The 23,919-nt window shown below is 44.3% G+C and overlaps 1 pseudogene; it reads left to right on the top strand.

The window, feature by feature from the left end:
• The first annotated feature begins 310 nt into the window (after positions 1 to 310).
• Positions 311 to 2,001, top strand: LOC116551717 (annotated as a pseudogene).
• The last annotated feature ends 21,918 nt before the right edge of the window (positions 2,002 to 23,919 follow it).

Genomic DNA, 23,919 nt, shown 5'->3' with positions numbered 1-23,919 from the left:
AGGATAAGATGCTAGCAAACATGTAACAAAGAAATTCCTGATGGACATTTGCTGTTTGCCTCTCCAGCATCCATTCCCCTGCTTCCTGTAATTTTCAGTTTGTGTTTGGGGACCCAACCCACACATAAACTCTTAACTTTAGGGCTAGCACATGATGCTCTCCTGACCAGTCAGAATATTACTTTCCCACAGCAACAATGATTGGTTCTGGTTCAAAAATAAGCAAATTCCCAGAGTCAAATAACTTAAGGCAATAAGACTAAATTCTCAGGAGACAGATCTAAGCATCCAAGCGAAATGTGTGAGGCCAAGCCAACCTGCAGTAAGGGAGGTGCAAGACTTCGGGCACGACCACCATTCTGTTGACTTCTTGTCCAGCCCCCTTGGGCTTCAGAAATAATGCTGGGCTGGTGATTGGCTTTCCCTTGGCGACCCCACTGCCTGATGGGCTTGGCGTCGCTTTCACCCCTCCCCTGACACGAGTCTCTCGAGCTTCCGGGCCAGCTGCTCGGTGATTGGCCGAAGCAGTGACTGGACGGCCATGGATTGGCTGCGCTAAACAGCGGGCTGAGCAACAGGAACTAGGGGAGCAGCTGGGCCAAGATGGCGGCCGTAGACAAGCCTGTGGGGGGCGGCGGCGGCTTGTGGGAGACCTGGCTTCCTAACTACGTCGTGTTTTTGCTGCTCCGGGAGGGACTGAAAAACCACAGCTCAGCCAAAGCTGAGAAACTAGCTTCTTCGTCGTTGCCTTCGTTGCCGCCGTCGCAGTTGCTGATGAGATACATGGTCTTCGGCCTCGGCGGAGAGCTCTTCTTGCGGGATGGAGAAGACAGCTCCTTCTTAGTCGTTTGCCTTCGGGGCCGCAGCGGTGGTGGTGAAGAGCTCGCCCTGTCCCAGTACCAGAGATTGCTTTGCAAAAATCCACCCCTGTTTAAAATCTTTTTTTTTTTTTTTTTTTTTTTGGAGACGGAGTTTCGCTCTTGTTACCCAGGCTGGAGTGCAATGGCGCAATCTCGGCTCACCGCAACCTCCGCCTCCTGGGTTCAAGCAGTTCTCCTGCCTCAGCCTCCCGAGTAGCTGGGATTACAGGCACACGCCACCATGCCCAGCTAATTTTTTGTAGTTTTAGTAGAGACGGGGTTTCACCATGTTGACCAGGATGGTCTCGACCTCTTGACCTCGTGATCCACCCGCCTCGGCCTCCCAAAGTGCTGGGATTACAAGCCCTGTTTAAAATCTATCAAGTCTTGTCACGTCTAACACAATATCATGTAGCACTTATAGGAATAAAAGGACTTATGGTATTAGAATTACCTAAAAGATGGGGGAAGAATGAATTTGAAGGTGGAAAATCAACAGTGAATTGTACTACAATTGCTGAGAGATTTTTCACCAATTTTACCTCTCTGACTCTAAAGCATGCTGCATGGTATCCAAGTGAAATACTGGTTCCCCACATAGTGCTGTTAACATCAGACAACGTAAAAGAATTTACTCTCTACGTGAGCCCCAGACACCCACTAAGGTGATTATACTTTCAGAAGCCGAAGAGAAAAGTCTAGTACTCAATAAAGGAAGGGCGTATACCGCATCTCTAGGAGAGACAGCAGTTGCATTTGACTTTGGGCCATTGGCAGCAGTCCCAAGGAATATATTTGGATAAAAAGGCAAAGATGAAGTAGTGGCATACCCACTGTACATCTTATATGAGAATGGAGAGACTTTCCTAACATGTTCGTCTGTTACACAGCCCTGGAAATATTGGAAAGCTGTTGGGTCCCTTGCCTATGCATCCTGCGGCTGAAAATAACTATGGTTATGATGCTTGTGCTATACTCTGCCTACGCTGTGTCCCCAATATCTTAGGGGCGCATTGCATCACTATCCCTCAAGGAAAATTGTAAGTTTCCACTGGTATATGAGAGCCCCTATTTCACCAGTTTCTGCAGTAATGACAACCTATGTGACTCTTGATTTAAGAATAAATTCCAGCTGAGCGTGGTTTAATCTCATCCCACATTCTTTCAATCCACTCTCATCAGGCTTCTGCCCTCACACCCCATCAAGCTACTTTTATAAGATTATCAATGAGATCACCATGAGCTTGTACTGTCTGATCCAATGAGCACCGCTCAGCCTTCATCTCATTTCGCACATCAGCAGCATTGAACAAACTGCTCCTGACCCCCACCAGGAAAAAAAAAAACACTGCTTTCTTTTTTTTTTTTTTTTTTTTTTTTTTTTTTAGATGGAGTTTCACTCTTGTAGCCCAGGCTGGAGTGCAATGGCACAATCTTGGTTTGGCGCAATCTTGGTTCACCTCAACCTCTGCCTCTCAGGTTCAAGCAATTCCCCTGCCTCAGCCTCCTAAGTAGCTGGGACTACAGGCACTTGCCACCATGCATGCCCAGCTAATTTTTTGTATTTTTAGTAGAGACGGAGTTTCACCGTGTTAGCCAGGATGGTCTCGATCTGCCCTTATCATCCACCTGCCTTGGCCTCCCAAAGTGCTGGGATTATAGGCATGAGCCACTGTGCCTGGCTGAAGCACTGCTTTTGTACCCCTCTCTGGGACCCCTTTCTACTTCATTGGCCATGTCCTTCTGTCATTGTTGAATCCCCCTCATCTTCCAAACCACTACATGGTGTCATATCCAAGCTCAGTCTTTGGACAGCTCTCATCGGCACACTCACCCCTAGTTTAGCTGGAACATGGAGTAAATTAGGAAAGTGGGTGTTTTAAAGCTGCTAGTGTAGGTTGAGACCAATACTTTGAAGAGAATTTATGCCAGTCAGATAATTTAGACAAGGAAGATTTGTTGCAGGGCTTTGAGTCGTGTTGATGAAAAGAGTCAAACTCTGTAAAGTATTTGAAAAGATTTATTCTGAGCCAAATACGAGTGACCCTGGCCCGTGGACACAGTCCTCAGGAGGTCCTGAGAACGTGTGCCCAGGATGGTCAGGGTCGGGGTACAGCTTGCTTTTATACATTTTAGGGAGTCATGAGACATCAATCAAATACATTTAAGAAATATGTTGGTTTGGTCCAGAGGGCGGGACAACTCAAAGGCGGGAAGGGGGGCAGCTTCTAATATTTTCTGGTTGACAATTGGTTGAGTTTGTCTAAAGACCTGGGATCAATAGAAAGGAAATGTTCAGGTTAAGATAAAAGACTGTGGAGATCAAGGTTCTTTTGAAGTCTTATAGTGGCTGCCCTTAGAGACAACAGATGACAAATATTTCCTATTCAGATATTTAAAAGGTGCTAGACTTCGCCAGGCAAGGTGGCTCAGGCCTGTAATCTTAGCACTTTGGAAGGCTGAGGCGGGTGAATCATGAAGTCAGGAGTTTGAGACCAGCCTGGCCAATATGGTGAAACCCTGTCTCTACTAAAAAATACGAAAATTAGCTGTCTCAAAAAAAAAAAAAAAAAATGGTGTTAGGCTTTTAGTTAATCCCTTTGCTATTGGGAGGGCCTGGAAGAAAAAGATCTAGCTATGTTAATAGAGATTCTTTACAGTTGCAAATTTTCCCCCACGAAGGACAGCTTAGAAGGACCATTTCAAGATATGGCAAAGAAACATGTTTTGGGGTAAAATATTTTTATTTTCTTCCTTGTCTCATAATGTTATGTTGGAAAGTAAGTCATGATATATGGGGCTAAATAAAACTCATCTGATGAGAATGTTTGGTTTGTAGGACATGACTCTCCAGACCTCTTAGGGAGGAATTTGGGCAAGATTAAAAAAAAAAAAATCATAGCTTAGTTATCAGTTAGGGTGAGGATGGTGGGGGCAGGGTACAGGGCAAGGGGCTGGCACAAGGCTGTGCCTGGGAAAGATCAACGTGAGAAGGTATGAGGCCGCAGGGCATAGGGACATAATGCAAGAAGAAACTGTTCCGCCAGGTGCGAGCCCAGTTGGGTGAGACTTTAAATGTATTTTTTTCAGATTTGAGAAGAAGTTGGTTATCTGGCCAAGAAAGTAAGAGTCTGTATATAACTAAATTCATAGACACGTGCACAAGTACACACACACATCCCCCCACAGAAGAGACTCTTTGAATTCCTCAAACATTCCATTCCTATAGGTTGTTTCTCTTATCACCTATTGAAATTAATCACTAGGGAAGGCCAGTATACAAATTCTTGAGTTGTTTCCATTTCTACATGAGCATGTTTACAACATACTTTCCATGCAGTCAGGATTTAGGAAAAGAGAAATATGAGTCCAGAGCCCGAGCCATGGTGGGTGCCAGACAGATCCCTAAGGAAAGTGCAAATGCCAGCAAGCCAGATGCCACAGGTTTGCAGTCACCAGGGATGTGCTCTGCAGTGGATGCCTTGACTAGGTCCCTCCTATTTCCCTCTTCAGGAAAAGGCTTGGACTGCCAGGCCCCAGGTCCATCCATAAATTACTTTTGTCCATTATCACCAAAGACCACAGATTCATTAAAATGAAACAAAACATAGCTACATACATATCACCAAGAGGGGTTCTGCCTTACTATTTCTTCATGACATCCTGAAAGATTTGTGTAGACATAGCACAATGTGAAATTGTGAGAATGTAAAATTATTAAAGAATGAAGTAAATATACCTACAGTCACTTTCATCTTCTGCACTAGGGGTTTAATGGTATCTTAATCCAGATACCCTATCGTATTAGTCCATTTTCACGTTGCTGATAAAGACAAACCTGAGACTGGGCAATTTACAAAACAAAGAAGTTTAATGGACTTACAGTTCCATGTGGCTGGGAAGACTACACCATCATGGTAGAAGGTGAAAGCCATGTCACATGGTGGCAGACAAGAGAAGATAGCTTGTTCAGGGAAACTAAGCAGCAAAGCATTCAAGAGGTGACTTAGGTACTATTGAAAGCATTCAGTTTTAAAAGGGAAACAGCATAAATGTTTGGAAAATTTGCAGCCTGATGATGCCATGTGATAGAAAAGAAAAAACAATTTTCCAAGGAGAAATTCAAGCTGGCTGCAGAAATTTTCATAAGCTAAATATTAATCGCCAAGATAATAGGGAAAATATCTCCATGGCATGTCAGAGACCTTCAAGGCAGCCCCTCCCATCATAGGCCTGGATGTGAGACTTGGAGTCAAAGGAGATCATTTTGGAGCTTCAAGATTTGACTGCTCAGTTGTGTTTCAGATTTGCATGAGGCCTTTAGCCTTTTCATTTTGGCCAATTTCTTCCATTTGTATTTATGTATGTATTTATGTGTATTTACTCAATACCTGTACCCCCATTATATCTAGGAAGTAATTAACTTGTTTTTGATTTTATAGGCTAATAGGTAGAAGGGACTTCCCTTGTCTCAGATGAGACTTTGAACTGTCGACTTTTTTTTTTTTTGAGACAGAGTCTCAGAGTCTCACACTGTCACCCAGGCTGGAGTGCAGTGGCATGATCTCAGCTTACTGCAACCTCTGCCTCCTGGGTTCAAGAAATTCTCCTGCCTCAGCCTCCTGAGTAGCTGGGATTACAGGCGTGCATCACCACACCCAGCTAATTTTTGTATTTTTATTAGAGATTGGTTTTCACCATGTTGGTCAGGCTGGTCTTGAACTCCTCACCTCGTGATCTGCCTGCCTCAGCCTCATGAAGTGCTGGGATTACAGGCATGAACCACCACACCCAGCCTGGACTGTGGACTTCTGAGTTAATGCTGAAATGAGTTAAGACTCTGGGAGACTATTGGGAAGGCATGATTGTTTTTGACATGAGAGGACATGAGATTTGGCAGGGGCCAGGAATGAAATGATATGGTTTGGCTGTGTCCCACCCAAATCTCATCTTGAATTGTGGTTCCCATAATTCCCATGTGTTGTGGGAGGGACCCAGTGAGAAATAATTGAATCATGGGGGCAGTTCCCCCATACTGTTCACATGGTAGTGAATAAGTCTCCCAAGAGCTGTTGTTTTTGTAAGAGCATTTCCCCTTTCACTTGGCTCTCATTCTCTCCTGCCTGCTGCCATGCAATACATGACTTTTCTCCTCCTTTGCTTTCTGCCATGAATGGGAGGCCTCCCTAGCCATGTGGAACTGTGAGTCAATTAAGCCTCTTTCCTTTATAAAATACCCAGTCTTGGGTATGTCTTTATTAGCAGCATGAGAACAAACTAATATAAAATGCTAGATTGTCTTTACAAAAAAAAAAAGGAGTGCATATTCAAAGGAAAAGAGGACTTTTTCGAAGGGTAGGGGAGATGGAGTCTGGCTCTGTTGCCCAGGCTGAAGTGCAATGGTGCAGTCTCAGCTCACTATAGCCTCTGCCTCCCAGGTTCAATTGATTTTTGTGCCTCAGCCTCCTAAGTAGCAGGGACCACACCACTCACATCACCACAATGGTTAGATTTTTTTGTATTTTTAGTAGAGGTGGGGTTTTACCATGTTGACCAGGCTGGTCTCAAACTCCTGACCTCAGGTGATCCACCTACCTCAGCCTCCCAAAGTACTGGGATTACAGGTGTGAGCCCCCATGCCCACCAAAAGAGGACAATTTTGTCTATGTGATTATGCAAAGCCTGCCCTGACGGCTATTGAATTTTCTTTTCTGAGACAGGATCTTACTCTGTCACCTGGGCTGGGGTGCAGTGGTGCAATCTTGGTTCACTGCAGCCTCGACATCTGGGGCTCAAGTGATCCTCCTATGTCATCCTCCTGAGCAGCTGGTACCACAGGCACCCACCATCCCACCTGGCTAATATTTTTTTCTTTTAATTTTTTGTAGAGATGGAGTCTCACCATGTTGCCCAGCCTGGTCTCAATTCCTAGGCTTAAGTAATTTGCCCATCTTGGACTCCCAAAGTGCTGGGATTACAGGCACAAGCCACTGCACCCAGCCTGAATCCTTAACAATAATCTTTGAAATCTGCAAATAGATATGACTTACTTGGCATCATCAAACAAGATTTATCAGGTCTTTCTTTCAGAACAAAGCCCAGTCATAATGACAATCTGGTTAAAGGCTAACTCATCTAAAGATATGTGGCCCAGGGAGGAGCAGCTCCTGAGTTTCTCATCTGGTCTTACTGAATATGAAGTACTTGAGCAAAGCATGCTGATGGTTATCACGGCTACATCAAAAAGGAAAAACCATGGCATGCAAATGCGCCTGCGATAGGGGCTGGCAGTTATAGTCCCAGTCAAAACTGCAGTATCTGTTAGAATAATGGGTGCTAAGACTTAAAGCCATTAGAGCAACCAGAATGTGTTCCCAAGTGAAGACCAGCTATTGATTTGATCCTACAGTCAGCATTGGTTGACTTGCCTTTCCCACTCTGGGTCTTGGTTTAAAAGAATGGGCGTCATTCCTGACTGCTACATCCCACTCTTATCTGAGTTTTGCTCCCATTTACTTACCACCCACATGCATCCTGCTTTGGAAATCTGAATGCTCAAACAATCGCCACACTGCAAAAAGTGCTTAGGCCAAGCTCAGTGGCTTATGCCTATAATCCTAGCACTTTGGGAGGCCAAGCAGGTGGATCACTTGAAGTCAGGAGTTTGAGACCAGCCTTCCCAACCCAACATGGTGAAACCCTGTCTCTACCAAAAAAAGTACAAAAATTAGCTGAGAGTGCTGGCATGCACCTGCAGTCCCAGGTACTCAGGAGGCTGGGGCATGAGAATTGCTTGAACCCAGGAGGAAGAGGTTGTAGTGAGCTGAGATCATGCCACTGCACTCCAGCTTGGCAACACAGTGAGACCATGTCAAGAAAGAAAAGAAAGAAAAGAAAAAAAGAAAAGAAAAGAAAGAGAAAGAAAGGAAAGTAAGAAAGAAAAAAAAAAAAAAAAAAGAAAAGAAAGGGCTTATGGCTATTTGATATATTCAATGGCCTAGAACTCCAGAAGGTGTAGGTAATGTTGATAAATAGCTCAATACCATGAAGTGATGTTTGGGGCCATGTTTAGAGCTGGGTAGGAGAGAGCTTCATACATGGAAGGTCTTTAGTTTGGTCTGAAGCTTGATGGATCACACATTGCCAACCCCCTAGCCAACATACTGTACTTCGTAGTTGCTGTTAAATTTCAACATCAGCCAGAGAATCATTAGTTAGCCCTGGTGATGAGTAATCTTTGGTTTTGTAGCTTTTGTATGAACTCCCTATGTAATCCTATGACCATGTGTAGGCTCAGCCTCAGTGCAGTCACTAAAGGTATATATTGGGCAAGGGACCGAACCTCAAGGACGGTGATTCAAAATCCATAGCACGGTTGGGGCTTGGAGGGTTGGGAAGGGCAGAGAACAATTAGTCACCTAGCCCTCAAGTGAGTTGGAAAGGGAAACGTTTGAGAGCTAAGCACTACCAGGGTAATGTGCATTCATAGCCCTGTGCTGAGCCCTGGATTGTCTTATAGGAGGAGAGAGGCATCTGCAGCCAGAAGCCTTGAACACTGGTCCAGCTTTTCCTACCAGCAAAGTGACTTTGGGCAAGATACTTCACTTCATCGTGCCTCAGTTTCCTCATCTGTAAAATGAAGATAATAATTTGTATGCCCTTTAAAGATGCTGGTAGGATTAGTCAGTACTCAATAAAAACAGCTGTTATTACTACTAATGTCAGAGGTGGTTTGTTTGTTTGTTTTTTGAGACAGAGTTTTTGTTGCCCAGGCTGGAGTACAGTGGCGTAATCTCGGCTCACTGCCTCCCAAGTAGCTGGGATTACAGGCACATGTCACCATGCTCAGCTAACTTTTGTATTTTTAGTAGAGATGGGTTTTCACCATGTTAGCTAGTCTGGTCTCAAACTCCTGACCTCAGGTGATCCAGCCGCCTTGGCCTCCCAAAGCGCTGGGATTATAGGTGTGAGCCACCATGCCCATCCACCAGAGGTATTTGAACCCAAGTGACTCCATCTTGAATAGGGGCTGGGAAAATAAGGCTGAGACCTCCTGGGCTGCGTTCCCTGAAGGTTAGGCATTCTTAGTCACAGGATAAGATAAGAGGTCAGCATGAGATAGAGGTCACAAAGACCCTGCTGATTAGACAGGATGCAGCAAAGAAGCTGGCCAAAACCACCAAAACCAAGATGGTGATGAAAGTGACCTCTTGTCATCCTTTCTGCTCATTATATCCCAGTTACGTTAACATGCTAAAAGGCACTCCCACCAGTGCCATGACAGTTTACAAGTACCATTTGTAAAGTTACCCTCCATAGAAGTTATCCTATATAGTCTAAACGATTATAGTCTATATAGTCTAAAAGACCTTATATAGAAGTTACCCTATATAGTCTGTTCCTTCAGTTCTGGGAAATCTCTGCCCTTTTCCCAGAAAACTCATGAATAATCCACCCCTTCTTCAGCATATAATCAAGAAATAATTATAAGTATACTCAATTGAGCAGCCCATACTACTGCTCTGTCTATGAAGTAGCCATTCTTTTGTTTCTCTACTTGTCTAATTAACTTGCTTTCACTTTTACTCTATGGACTTGTCCTGAATTATTTCCCATGCAAGGTTTAAGAATCCTCTCTTGGGTCTAGATAGGGATCCCTTTCTGGCAACACTAGTGGTAAATGTTAATTATTGTTTTGTTTTGTTTCTGAGATGGAGTCTCCCTCTGCCATCCAAGCTGGAGTATAGTGGTATGATCTCAGCTCACTGCAACCTCTGCCTCCCGGGTTCAAGCGATCCTTCTGCCTCAGCCTCCCAAGTAGCTGGGACTATAGGCACACACCACCACAACTGGCTAATTTTTGCTTTTTTTTTTTTTTTTTTTTTTTTTTTAGTAGAGACAGGGTTTCACCATATTGGCCAGGCTGGCCTCAAACTCCTGACCTTGTGATCCACCCACCTCAGCTTCCCAAAGTGCTGGGATTACAGGCATGAGCCACCGTGCCTGGCCAATTATTTTTAATTAAAATTATAAAATTAAGCATGAAAAAACTTCCTTGCATACTCACTGTACTCAAAATACCTTTTTCCAAAGCATGTGAAGATGTGTAATCTAACAAGTATGTTTAAAAGCAATGGTTGGCTGGGCGTGGTGGCTCACGCCTATAATCCCAGCATTTTAGAAGGCTAAGGCAGGCGGATCACAAGGTCAAGAGACAGAGACCATCCCGGCTAACACGATGAAACCCCGTCTCTACTAAAAATACGAAACTTAGCTGGGCATGGTGGCAGGCATCTGTAATCCAAACTATTCAGGAGGCTGAAGCAGGAGAATCGCTTGAAACTGGGAGGTGGAGGTTGCAGTGAGCTGAGACTGCATTCCAGGTTGGGTGACAAGAGCAAGACTCCCTCTCAAAATAATAATAATAATAATTTAATTGGATATGGGATAAAATCTTTGATGGATAAAACCAGGAGGCGGAGGTTGCAGTGAGCCAAGATGGCACCACTGCACTCCAGCCTGGGCGAAAGAGTGAGACCCCATCTCAAAAAAAAAAAAAAAAAAGCAATTGTGCTCTGGGTGCAGTGGCTCATGCCTATAATCCCAACACTTTGGGAGGCCAAGGTGAGTGGATGACTTAAGGTGAGTGGATGACTTGAGGCCAGGAGTTTGAGACCAGCCTAGGCAACATGGCAAAAACCTGTCTCTACTAAATACAAAAAAATTAGCTGGGTGGTGGGCACCTGTAATCCCAGTACTCAGAAGGCTCAGGCTCAAGAATCATTTGAACCCAGGAGTACAGGCTGCAGTGAGCTGAGATTGAACCATTGCAGTCCAGCCTGGGTGACAAAGCAAGACTCTGTCTCCAAATAAATAAATAAATACAATGGTGAGGGCTGAGTGGAACGCCTTGGGATATCACCAGCAGTGGGAGCCCCACTTGAATTTCACATGAAACTTAACAAACAGGCAGAACAGTTATTACACACAGGAGCAGGGTTTGGGTGGTCACATGCATAGGATTCTGCAGAGTAAGTAATATAAAAGCATACTGGTATTTGGTGGATCTGTAAAGTGGAGATTGTTACCTGAAAAAATGCCAGTAGTCTGCTTCCCACATTCAGAAATATATGCGAGAAAATACTTTACCTTCTTCTATTTAAAACAATCAGGACTATTGCAGTGGCTCATGCCTGTAATTCCAACACTTTGGAAGCCCAAGGCAGGAGGGTTGCTTGAGCCCAGGAGTTCAAGGCCAGCCTAGCTAACATAGCAAGACCCCATCTCTATTTAAAAAATAATAGTAAAGGCTGGGCATGGCTCACGCCTGTAATCCCAGCACTTTGGGAGTCTGAGGCAGGTGGATGATGAGGTTAAGAGATCAAGACCGTCCTGGCCAACATGGGGAAACCCTGCCTCTACTAAAAATACAGAAAATTAGCCAGATGTGGTGGCACACACCTGTAGTCCCAGTTATTCAGGAGGCTGAGGCAGGAGAATCACTTGAGCCCAGGAGGTAGAGGTTGCAGTGAGCTGAGATCATGCCACTGCACTCCAGCCTGGTGACAGAGATCTTATCTTTAAATCAAACATTCTGTTCCTTTGACCTAGAGTTATAGGCGTGGGTGAAGCAATCAATTGCCAGAATTCAATCAGCATGGAGGTTTTCTCTGCAAACTCATCCTCCCCATATCTATTTTCTTAAACCACATTCTTTTCCTTGACATTTTTTTCCTCTTTCCCTACACATTTTAGAAAGCACTGAGATAGTTCCATGTCTGTGTAGGTTATTATCCCTCTTTTATCAGCAAGAAAACACTCAGAATGATTAAGTAACTTGTTAAGATCATCTCACCAGCAAAGCACTGGCATTCAGTCTGGGTTATCTTGACACAAGCCCATGGTCTTTCCACTGCTGTTATCCTTGCAGCCTCCAGTTCGTGTTATCTGGACTTAGAACTTTCCTTTATACCTGTTCTTCATCCTCCACTCATTCGGCTGTATTTATTCTACCCAAACCTTGGATGTTTGTGGGCAAAATTCTGAAGAGGGCACCCTGTCCTGCACACCACGTTCACACCTCTGAGTCCAGCCTGAGGTGTAGAATTGCCACCCTGCACATGGGCCAAGGTTCTGAGGGACTGAGTTCACTTCCCGGGTCCACAGGGGGGTGTGGTTTCAAAGGCAAGAACTTCCCAGCGACATGGCTGACCTGCCTTACCTGCCTTCTTTCAGGTCTCCATCTGGGAACTTAGAGGTCGGTATTTGGGAAGGTAGACTGGCCAGGCGGGCTTCTGTTTCGAAAAGCCCGCGAAAAGCTATGGGAGGACTCTGGGCCAAACAGCCAATCAGATGTCAGAATCAAAGATCAGTGATTCCGACGGAAGTTGGAAGGAACTCCTCTCAAGGGAGGAGAACTTGAATGGGTAGGGAGTAAGTCCCAGATTAAAAGACCTCCTGCCCCTCACCTGTGCGGATTTTCTCTCTCGGGAATCTCTTCCCACGACAGCATGCGAGCTCGCTCACTCTCTCTATCCCTCCCTTTCTCTCTGCCTAAATAAATCATTCTCTGCAAAATTCTTGGGGTCCGATATTTATCTGAACAATATTCCCGTTCCAGAGCCCACCTGGCCATTGTTGGGTGGAGGAGAGCCCAAGGACCTGAGCACACAGGGGCACCTCCCATGGGGGAGCTGAGCCTCCCTCGCGTCCCGCAACCCGGTGACGGTTCCACTGATTCAAAGAGAGAACTCAAACCCCTGTGGGCCAAGTCCGGCTGAGGCTTCATGGAAGCCATGGAAACTCTTCCTCCAGAGCAGTGTCCCCAGGCTTGGTGTGCACAGAGTCGCTGAGGCAGCACACTGAAGGCACAGCAACCCTGGACTAATCACAGCACCTCTCTGTGAGTCAGTTTCCTCAACAGCAAATGGAGCTAGTATTAGTACCCAACTGGTATATTTCTTGTGGTAATTCACCACGGTAATTACCTGAAAAGTGTTTAGCATGATGCCTGGTACCTAGCAAGTGCTTGATAAAAGTTAACTGTTCTAGGCTGTGCGCGGTGGCTCATGCCTGTAATCCTAGCACTTTGGGAGGCCAAGGCGGGTGGATCATCTGAGGTCGGGAGTTTGAGACCAACCTGACTGACATGGAGAAACCCTGTCTCTACTTAAAAAAAAAAAAATACCAAAAATTAGCCGGTCGTGGTGGTGCATGCCTGTAATCCCAGCTACTCAGGAGGCTGAGGCAGGAGAATCGCTTGAACCTGGGAGGTGGAGATTGCGGTGGGCCGAGATCAAGCCATTGTACTCCAGCAGCCTGGGCAACAAAAGCAAAATTCCATCTCAAATAAAAAGTTAACTGTTCTAGCCAGGCACGGTGGCCCATGCCTGTAATCACAGCACTTTGGGCAGCCAAGGTGGGCGGATCACTTGAGCTCAAGAGTCCGAGACCAGCCTGGGCAACCTGGTGAAATCCCATCTCTACTAACAACAACAACAACAACAATAACAAAACAATTAGCTGGGTGTGGTGGCACCTGCCTGTAGTCCCAGCTACTCAGGAGGCTGAGGTGAGAGAATCACTTGAGTCTGGGAGGCTGAGGCTGCAGTAAGCCAACATAAAGCCACTGTGCCCCAGCCTGGGCAACAGAGTGAGGCCCTGTCCCAAAACAAAAATTTTGTTTTCATCTTGTTGTGTTCCTGAACTTTAAATCTCCTCTCTCCTCCTTCAGGGCACATAGCCCATCTGTTACAAATAAATAAATAAAAGTTAACTGTTCTTGGTGATACCAAAGTTTGTGAACCATTGTCCTAGGCAAACACAAAGAACTTATTTGGACTGTATCTGACTCACAAACAGTAGAGGCATTAGATTTCCAACTCTCTCTACCCATGACAAACACATTCCACAGGCTTCAGAGTACACTATTTTTCTGTTCATTTCAGCCTCAAACTCACAATGACTTGGTTCATACTCAGTTCTCCCATCACAAGTGAAGCCTTGAAGGTAGAGAATCTAGGTAGAGAATACCAAATCTAAGGCAGAGAATATATCTAGCTTTTTGACATAAATGACTGAAGAGCTTACATTAATTGTCTATTAATTTATTAATAATTGTTAAATGATTAGAGACTCCTAGAGCCACTTTCCTTATTCACAACCCCTCATTCATCCACCATTACTTATTTCCTTATTAAGTTCAATTCAGCCATTCTACTTTAAGTACCTGCTATGTGCTAGGCCCTGTGCTAGGTACACATTGTTAAAGCAAACTAGATATGGCCTGAGAAGGACTCCGTAGTTCTATAGTTGAATCCTTATAGACAAACTGTAACCTGGCTTAATAGGCAGGCAAGATTGAAAACCTAACTTGGGAGCATATGCCTGCAACAGTACCTGAGTCAATCCCAGTGGCCGTACTTCAACCACTCATAGGCTGCTGAGTGCTCCAACTGTGTTCAAATAAGGCAAATGCCAACCTGTAACCAATCCAGCTGTTTCAGCATCTCACTGCCGACTTCTGTACATTGCTTCCCTTTTTTTTGTCTATAAGTTTGTTCTGACCATGAGGCATCCCTAGAGTTTCTGTGAATCAGCTGCGATTCTGGGGTCTGCCGATTTGCGAATCATTCATTGTCAATTAAGCTCCTTTAAATTTAATTCAGCTGAAGTTTTCCTTGTAACGGTATGTACCGGTGAATGAAACAGATGGTACTTCTGCCCTAGGTGAGTTTATAATCTAGTGGAGGGACCAAAAATAAACTATATGCAAACAAAAATAATGTAACTGGTAAGGGCACAGTGGCTCACATCTGTAATCCCAGCACTTTGGGAGGCCGAGGTAAGTCGATCACCTGAGGTCAGGGGTTCAAGACCAGCTGGTCAACATGATGAAACCCCATCTCTACTAAAAATACAAAACCTAGTCAGGTGTGGTGGCATGGGACTATAATCCTAGCTATTCCAGAGGCTGAAGCAGGAGAATCGCTTGAACCCCTGGGGCAGAGGTTGTAGTGAGCCGAGATTGCTGGGACAGAGGTTGCAGTGAGCCGAGATTGCACCATCGCACTCCAGGTTGGGGGACAAAAACAAGACTCTGTCTCTAATAATAATAATAATATAATTGGATATTGGATAAGATTTTTGATGGATAAAACCAGGTGCAAGTGATAGAGAATAATGGGGAAATCAACTGAGATGCGGGAATTCTGGGAGAGACTCTCCAAGGAAGAAACCTTTAACATGAAGCCTGAAAGGGGTCCAGCCAGGTGAAGGATGTGGGAGAGACAGAGAATACCTGAGACTGAATGGAGGCAAGACCAAGTGAGAGGAGATCTAGACCCAGGCAAGGCAGGCTTGCTGGGTTTTGATAAAGAGATTGAATTTTATTAGAAAAGAACCTCTTTCTTTTAGCTTACTGCGCAGAATGGCACCCAAACCTCATTAGTCCTCGTCTAAAGGACTTGTGAACACAGCCCCATTCCTCCCTCTCTCTCAGTACAGGTTCTCACTCTGTCACCCAGACTGGAGTACAGTGGCGCAATTATAGCTCACAGCAGCCTCAACTTCCTGCACTGAAATGGTCCTCCCAACTCAGCCTGACAAGTAGCTGAAACCACAGGCATGCACCACCGTGCCCAGCTAATTTTTCTTTTTTCTTTAAGTAAAGACAGGTCCTCACCATGTTGCGCAGGCTGGCCTCAAATTCCTGGGCTCAGGTGATCTTCCTGCCTCGGCCTCTCTAACTGCCAGGATGACAGGCATAAGGTGTCCCCACTCCCAGGCCGTGGCAGTCGGGTTTGCTTACCCAAGCCTCCCTGTGCAACACAGGAAATCATTTTTCTTAGGAGGTTACTGGGAGTGTCTTACAGTTTCCATTTCTCCCATTTACTCATCATTGAATGTTTGCCTAGATCATTCTCTGGCATAAAACCTACACTTTCAGGCAAAATGAGAGTCTGATTATTAGCTCAGAGTTGGATATCTGGTAAAACGAATCTCCCAGAGCAGCACATAAATGTTTTCTATTTTTGTTCTGGACCTTAAAGGCTAAGTTAACAGTCTTATGAGGTAGATGCAGACAATTTTCAAGGAAAACCAAGGTCATTTTAGGCCAAGGCATGGCAGGGGAGACCTCCTGTGTTCATTTCAAGTAATAGCTACCAGTAAGAGCATTTTTCCCTGCTCTGATCTAAAGAAAATTGAAGGCATTATGTGGGAAAATGTTCTTTCTGCACCAGGGCTTTATGAATGACATTCTTAGAAACTTCATTCATTCATTCTATATTTTGTTGCTGCCTTTCCAAATATTTCTTTTTTTTTTTTTAATTAGACAGTGTCACTCTGTCCCGTCTCTACTACAAATACAAAAAAAAAAAAAAAAAAAATTAGCTGGGTGTGGTGGTGAGTGCCTACAGTCCCAGCTACTCAGGAGGCTGAGGCAGGAAAATTGCTTGAACCCAGGATGGGGAGGTTGCAGTGAGCCAAGATCACACTACTGCACTGCAGCCTGGGCGACAGAGTAAAACGCCGTCTCAAAAAAAAAAAAAAGATCCCCCCGAAGAATATTCCTGGGCTCTAGATACTCTTCCCTTCTGGACCTTGATTCTCAGCCCAGCAGCTCCATTGGAGGGTGTCTCCCATGCTGGGCCATCCCGCCCACACTTGGAGAGTGGCGCCTCACCTACACCTCCAGCCCTGTTCATTTAGTCTTTATAGTTCCTTCATCCAGGAGACTAGAGGGTAACAAGTGTTTTTTTTTTTTTTTTGAGATGGAGTCTCGCTCTGTCATCCAGCCTGGAGTGCAGTGGCACAATCTCAGTTCACTGCAAGCTCCACCTCCCAGGTTCAAGCAATTTTCCTGCCTTAGCCTCCTGAGTAGCTGGGACTACAGTCATGCACCACCATGCCCAGCTGATTTTTGTATTTTTAATAGAGATGGGGTTTCACCATATTGGCCAGGCTGGTCTAGAACTCCTGACCTCATGATCCGCCCTCCTCGGCCTCCCAAAGTGTTGGGAGGCGTGAGTCACCAAGCCTGGCCTGGTAACATGTGCTGTAAGGGCTGGGTAAGAGAATGGACTGGCACTGTCCAGCACCAGCCTTTTGTAAAAACACCTTACATTCTTTCTCTTTTCTTTGTTTTCTTTTTTGAGACAGGGTCTCACTTCATCACCCAGGCTGGAGTGCAGTGGCATGATCTCGCTCACTGCAGCCTTAGCATCCCAGGCCCAAGAGATCCTCCTGCCTCAGCCTCCTAAGAAGGTGGAACTATAGGTACGCACAATCACGCCAGGCTAATTTTTGTATTTTTTGTATAGATGGCATCTTGTTATGTTACCCACGGTGATCTCAAACTCCTAGACTCAAGCAATACTCCCACCTTGGCCTCCCAAACTGTTGGGAGTACAGGTGTGAGCCACTGTGCCCAGCCTCACCCTACATTCTTTTCAGGTCATGAACCAGGAACTCGGGATGCAACAACCAGTCTACACATGGCAACTCGCCACTGTGGGGTGATTTGCCTCCCAGGGTACTTCCCATGAAGGCTCCGTCTCCTCCATCTCCTTCCACAAAGCAGCTTCAAGCTCCAATAACTCCATCATCTCCAATTGAAAGAAGGAAGCAGAAAGAAACCAATATTTATTATCCACCGTGGGTACTGGGCTAGCTACTTTACATGTCTTAATCCTTACATACATTATATTATTGTACACTGGTTTCAATTTTACAGATAATAAAACCAGTGAATGTCCACAATGTTTGCATAACTTCAAGTGTTAACATAGCCAGTCAGTAGCAGCACTGGAATTCAAACCAAGATAAGTCTGGGGCCAAAGTCCAAGCTCTTTCTACCCTAGGCTGTCATGAATGTGTTCCTCAGCCCCTCCTTTTGGCCACCTCTGGGATCTCAGAATCGTTGGGTAGGTAATAAAAGGATATGTTTGGGGAGGGGAAAATACAGACTATGAGGATCATTTTTTAACCTATAAAATGGGAGCACAAATAAATTCCTACTTCAAGGGGTTCTTAAAAGGGTTAAATAAAATAATCCAGGTAAAGAATTTAGTACGTTGATTAGAAAAGAATAACAATGCGTATTAGGAATTCTTCTCCCCCTCCTTCACATTTACCTTCTCCGCCCCCTCTGGACTCAGGTGCTCACACAACAGAAGCAGTGACTCTAGGCCATTTGGAAAAGGAGACAGCAGCCTGCTTGTAAAGAAAGGTGCCCAACTTTGCATCCAGACAGGCTTGGCCTCAAAGGAACACAATCTAAAATTATAGGCTGATAGCAAATACACACACACACACACACACACACACACACACACACACATATATATTAAGATGGAGTTTCACTGTTGTCACCCAGCTGGAGTGCATTGGCACGATCTTGGCTCACTGGAACCTCCACCTCCAGGTTCGAGCGATTCTCCTGCCTCAGCCCCCTAAGTAGCTGGAATAACAGGCAACTGCTACCATGCCTGGCTGATTTTTGTTTTTTTTAGTAGAGATGGGGTTTCACCATGTTGGCCAGGCTGGCCTTGAACTTCTGACCCCAGGTGATCCACCTGTCTCAGCCTTCCAAAATGTTAGGATTACAGGTGTGAGCCACCTTGCCTGACCTTTTAATTTAATTTAATTTATTTGTTTATTTTGAGACAGAGTCCGTCTCACTCTATGGCCCAGGCTGGACTGCAGTAGTGCAATTTTGGCTCACTGCAGCCTCTGCCTCCTATGTTCAAGCAATTCTTGTGCCTTAGCCTCCCACATAACTGGGATTACAGACATGTGCCACCATGCCTAGCTAGTCATTTATTTTTTAACATACAATGGAAAATGTTTCTGGCACATACAGACTGTATTAGTCCATTTTCATACTGTTATAAAGAACTGTTCGTGGCTGGATAATTTATAAAGGAAAGAGGTTTAATTGGCTGGGGAGGCCTCAGGAAACTTACAATCATGGTGGAAGGTGAAAAGGAACCAAGGCACCTTCTCCACAAGGTGGCAGGAAGAAGAAGTGCCAAGTGAAGGGGGAAGAGCACCTTATAAAACCATCAGATCTCGTGAGAATTTACTATCACAAGAATGGCATGGGGGAAACCGCCCCAATGATCCAATTACCTCCACCTGTTCTCTCCTTTGACATGTGAGAATTGCGGGGATTACAATTCAACATGAAATTTGGGTGGGGGAAAATGCCTAACCAAATCACAGACTAAAAACATAATCATCTCCCAGGCATTCTTCCTTGTTTATGGAAGGCCAGGTGCGGTGGCTCACGTCTGTAATCCCAGCACTTTGGGAGGCCGAGGCAGGTGATCACGAGGTCAAGAGATCAAGACCATCCTGGCCAACAAGGTGAAACCCCGTCTCAACTAAAAATACAAAAATTAGCTGGATGTGGTGGCGGATGCCTGTAAGCCCAGCTACTGGGGAGGCTGAGGCAGGAGAACCGCCTGAACTCGGGAGGTGGGGGTTGCAGTGAGCCAGGACAGCACCGCTGCACTCCAGCCTGGTGACAGAGCGATACTCCATCTCAGAAACAAACAAAAAGAAGTTTATTGGAGGTGTTCTACCAAAATGAGGATGTGAACAGACAGGAAAGGAAAGGGGAGGGGAGGAGGAAAAGAGAAGAAAAAGGGAAGGGGAGAGGAGAGGAGAGGAGGAGGAAGTGAGAAAAAGAAAAGGGAAGGGAAAGGAAAGATAGAAGGAAAGAAAGAGGAAAGTAAGGAGGAAGAAAAGGAAAGAGAGAAAAGGAAAGGAAAGGACCTAGGACACAGACCACCCAACCCAAGTGAGACCACAGCCAGCTCTTCTCACTATCCTCCCCACTTAGGGCATCAACCACTTCTTTTCCAATCATGTCTCTTTAGCCAAAATGCCTATAGGATGAAGGAGGGAAAGCCTCCTCTTTTTCCCTCCAAACCTTTTATCCTCCTGTACAAACCATACGGACCCTACCTCCACAGTGGCTTATTTCACTATTTTGCTTGGTTTCTCTTGAATAAATCTTAGAATGACTGACACAACCCCCAGGGCCTCTTCACCGCTCCATCTAACTGGTCTTTAACAGTTTCCATGTTCTGTTCAATAATCCCCACTCAACCTAAGTAAGGAGTCATCTCTAATTAACTAAATTTTCTCAGGAAGAAGGACTTTTCTTTCTTATGGAATCCTATATATTCCTCAAAGACTTTGGAATTTTTATTTATTAAGCTGTAAATAGATTATCAATAGTCACTTGGCACCAGAGTTTCAGCTACATTTCCCTGTTTCATTTCTTTGTATTGCAATGTAATGTCCAGGAAGCAACTGCTGTATCTCTAGTGTTTTGCTTAAATTAGTGCCAGCACCTAAAAATGTGAAGAGGATATCTGAATCAATAAGTGGATGAACAAGTGAATAAATATGTGTCTTCTTAGACACTCTGTATCTTCAACGCCCTATCTTTTAACTTGACTTTGTTGAAATCACCAATTGGCTTTAGGTAATAGCCAATTTCCTTCACTTCATCAGAGATGCCTAGAAGGTTATATTGAATCATGTTTTTTTGTTGTTCACTAAATTAACTCTAATAAGGCCCCTGATTGGGAAAAAAAAAAGTTAAGTAGGCTTCAAGACGTATTCAAAGCACACACACTTCCTTTCATGTTCTTTTCAGTATTTGGCTTCTAGACATGAGTGTAAACACTGGAATTAATTCTGTAATGGTGTTTTATTCTCCAAGATGTAACTGCTTTCATGGATCCTGCTGTGACTTGGTTTTGACACTTGGGCAATAGGTGGAAATAAGTCCAGCACTATAAACTTAATTAGACACTTCCACTGGATGCATTAAGATGCAGACACAGTTTAGAGAGATTAAAGAGCAATTGAAATGATTCTAAGAGCACAGAAGCAACTTCACAAACTAGGGAGACGTTTTCTAAATGTGCAGTTGCATTTTCAACACAATTAGGTGCTTAATTGTGTACTCTTCTTAGTTAATACCTTTCAGCATATAAAACACCAGATTTACAAATTTTTTTATTTTTAGTTTTTTTAAAAGAAGACATTAGATTGTTTTTAAAAACTACCTTTGTTTACTGGCTTTGAAGATTTGAAATCTAAAAATATATATGTAAGTTTCTTCTTACTCTTCATCCATTATGTTACCAAAGTTTTAAATGGTTCAAATGCACACAAATATAATCTCAGCCTTTGTAAAACGATGTCAAAATTTTTCTAAAAAATTTGTAAGGAGCCGTGAGAATGATATATACCTGACATTTTCAGAGACCAGGTACACATTTTACATCATTGCATAATTAGGACTTTGTTTTTTAAACATAGTTAAATAAGAAAGGCCAAACACAGTGGCACATGCCTGTAATCCCAGCACTTTGGGAGGCCGAGACAGGTGGATCGCTTGAGCTCAGAAGTTCAAGACCAGCCTGGGCAACATGGCGAAACCCCATCTCTACAAAACATACAAAGAATTAGCTGGGTGTAGTGGCACGTGCCTATAGTACTAGCTACTCGGGAGGCTGAGGCAGAAGGATCGTTTGAGCCCAGGAGGTAGAGGTGTGAGCCAAGATCATGCCACTGCACTCCAGCCTGGGCTACAGAACAGAAGCCTTCCTCAAAATAAATAAATAAATAAATAAATAAATAAATAAAAATAAAAATAAAGAAAAAGAAGATTTGAAATAACCCTATGTTAAAGTGTACTTATTTTTTGTAGTTTGTCTACTGGGAGACAGAGTCTCGCTCTGTCACCCAGGCTGGAGTGCGGTGGTGTGATCTCTGCTCACTACAACCTCCACCTTTTTTTTCACCATGTTGTCCATGCTGGTCTTGAACTCCTAACCTCAGGTGATCCACCTGCCTCAGCCTCCCAAAGTGCTGAGATTAGAGGTGTGAGCCACTGTACCCGGCCAAGATGAATAACTCTAAATATTGAAAGTTAATTAGAAAACAACTTCCTGTTTTCCCTCCTCCTTCTCTTCCTCCACCACCTCTTCCTTCCTCTTCCTCCTCTTCTTGGAGGTATGCATTAGGAGATCTGAAGCTATTTTTTGTACATCCTAGGATTCAACAAATAAACAGATTTATTATGAATAATGGGAGATAGGTTTCTCACAGTTGCAGAAGGAAGTTATAAATCTAGAAAGGGAGGATGACATATAAGCCCTGTAGTGTCAGAGTGGAATTAAAGCTATGAAGAATGCAGAATAGAGGTATAGAAACACACATCTGTGTGTGCAGGTATGTAGGTATACATGTGTGTGTAAGTATATCTGTAAGTGTAGAGATATACAGCTATTAATATTTCCTAAGCTGTCTCCATTGAGAAGGCCTAGAAGTAGAGCCACCACAGAAGCAGTGAACACACTCACACTGGATCTGGTTTCTAATTACCATGAAAGGAACCACAGCTTTTTGAAGAAATGGCAGATACCACAGCTGACATGAGGAGAGTACAATTAAAAAACTGAAATGTCTCCTTGTGCTAGAAAGCAAGGAAGTGCTCAAAGAATGATAGTGACACATCAAGAGGACAAACGAACCACTTTGAAAGGGCTCCCACTGGCAAAATTTGGAACAATTTGACCAAGAAAATAAATAGTAATAGTTATATTACATAACCTATTGAGCAAAATGAAAACTCATGGGTCAATATGGTTTTATTTATTTATAAATAAACAAACAGATGTGTTGCTATAAAACCTTTGGAAGGCCAAAGGTTTTATTGGGGCAGGCCGGAAGGCAGGCGCCCAGTCCTTTAAATTAGGGAGAGAGAAAGATGATCAAAGGCCTTGAAGTCTGTTTACCCCACACCCATTTGTCTCCACACTGTTTACTCATGTTAATGCTGTGCTAGGTGGCTCCGGGAAGATCAAAGGGGAATTACCTGTTAATAGTATTTACTCTGGGCCCCGGAACCTAAAGCTTTTACCAGCCATAAAACCATTCTCTTAACCATTAATTATCTACAAGTGTGTTAACTTAGAACCTCTGTTGTAAAACCTTAAGGGAATAAATGTGTGGACAGACAAAGGGTCTGGGTTGATTGGTTGCATTTCGCCCTCTGAAAGCAGCTGACGGCCATTCCTAGCCCACTTGAAACACTGTAATGGCGTGAGAGTGCATTCACTCATCCCTCGTTGAGTCAGGGTCTGCAGGTCAGACTTCCACAGGTGGGGAGACCCACGTCTCACAGATGAGGTAAAGAAAAATCTCTTCTTACAGCAGAAGGCAGCTAATATATGTAGAAGGATGCTGGAATTAGAAAATCACCAAGCATGGTGGCACATGCTTGTAGTCTCAGCTCCTTGCAAGGCTGAGGTCAGGAGATGCCTTGAGCCTTGGAGGTCGAGGCTACGGTAAGCCATGATTGTGCACCGCACTCCGGCCTGGGTGACAGAGCAAGACTCTATATCAGAATAAAATAAAATAAAATAAAATAAAAGACTATGGGCTGAACATGGTGGCTCACATCTGTTAATCCCAGCACTTTGGGAGATTAACTCCCTTGAGCCCAGGAGTTGGTGACCAGTCTGGGCAACACAGGGAGACTCCATCTCAAATAATTTACTGATATTAGTAAATAAATGACCAGGGTGGTTTCAGACCGTGATAAGCAGATCAGGGTAATGTGACTCAGGGTTGGGATTAAGGTGAGGAACATCTGGCCATCAGGATGGAAAATGTAAGGAATCAAGGCTGAGCGATATCAATCCTGCTCTTGCAGGATGCTGAGAGGCAGAGCCTCTTTAAGTTTTGCGCCATTTGAGAATACCAGAGAGTGACTGAAGGTGAACAGGATTCCATTTAGTTTAAGATATAATTGAAACTAAAAAGTTAAGGTTGAAAAGCCTTGAGGCGTTCTGAGCAGCTGTGGTTTGCACATAGCCCACATGCCAGAGGAAATACTATATATACTTACCGGCTTTCTTAATCACGAAGCTCTCAGTGGACAGTGCTGCTCTTCTATTTATTCTTTCTTCCTTTCTTTTAAAATTTGAGACAGGGTCTCACTCTGTCACCATGCCGGACTGCAGTGGTG

Source organism: Sapajus apella, unplaced genomic scaffold (genome assembly GCF_009761245.1).
Source record: "Sapajus apella isolate SASKATOON/1434 unplaced genomic scaffold, GSC_monkey_1.0 scaffold10, whole genome shotgun sequence".
Lineage (NCBI taxonomy): Eukaryota > Metazoa > Chordata > Mammalia > Primates > Cebidae > Sapajus > Sapajus apella.
Note: the sequence above shows the minus strand (reverse complement) of the source record. Positions and strands in the feature narration are given on the sequence as shown.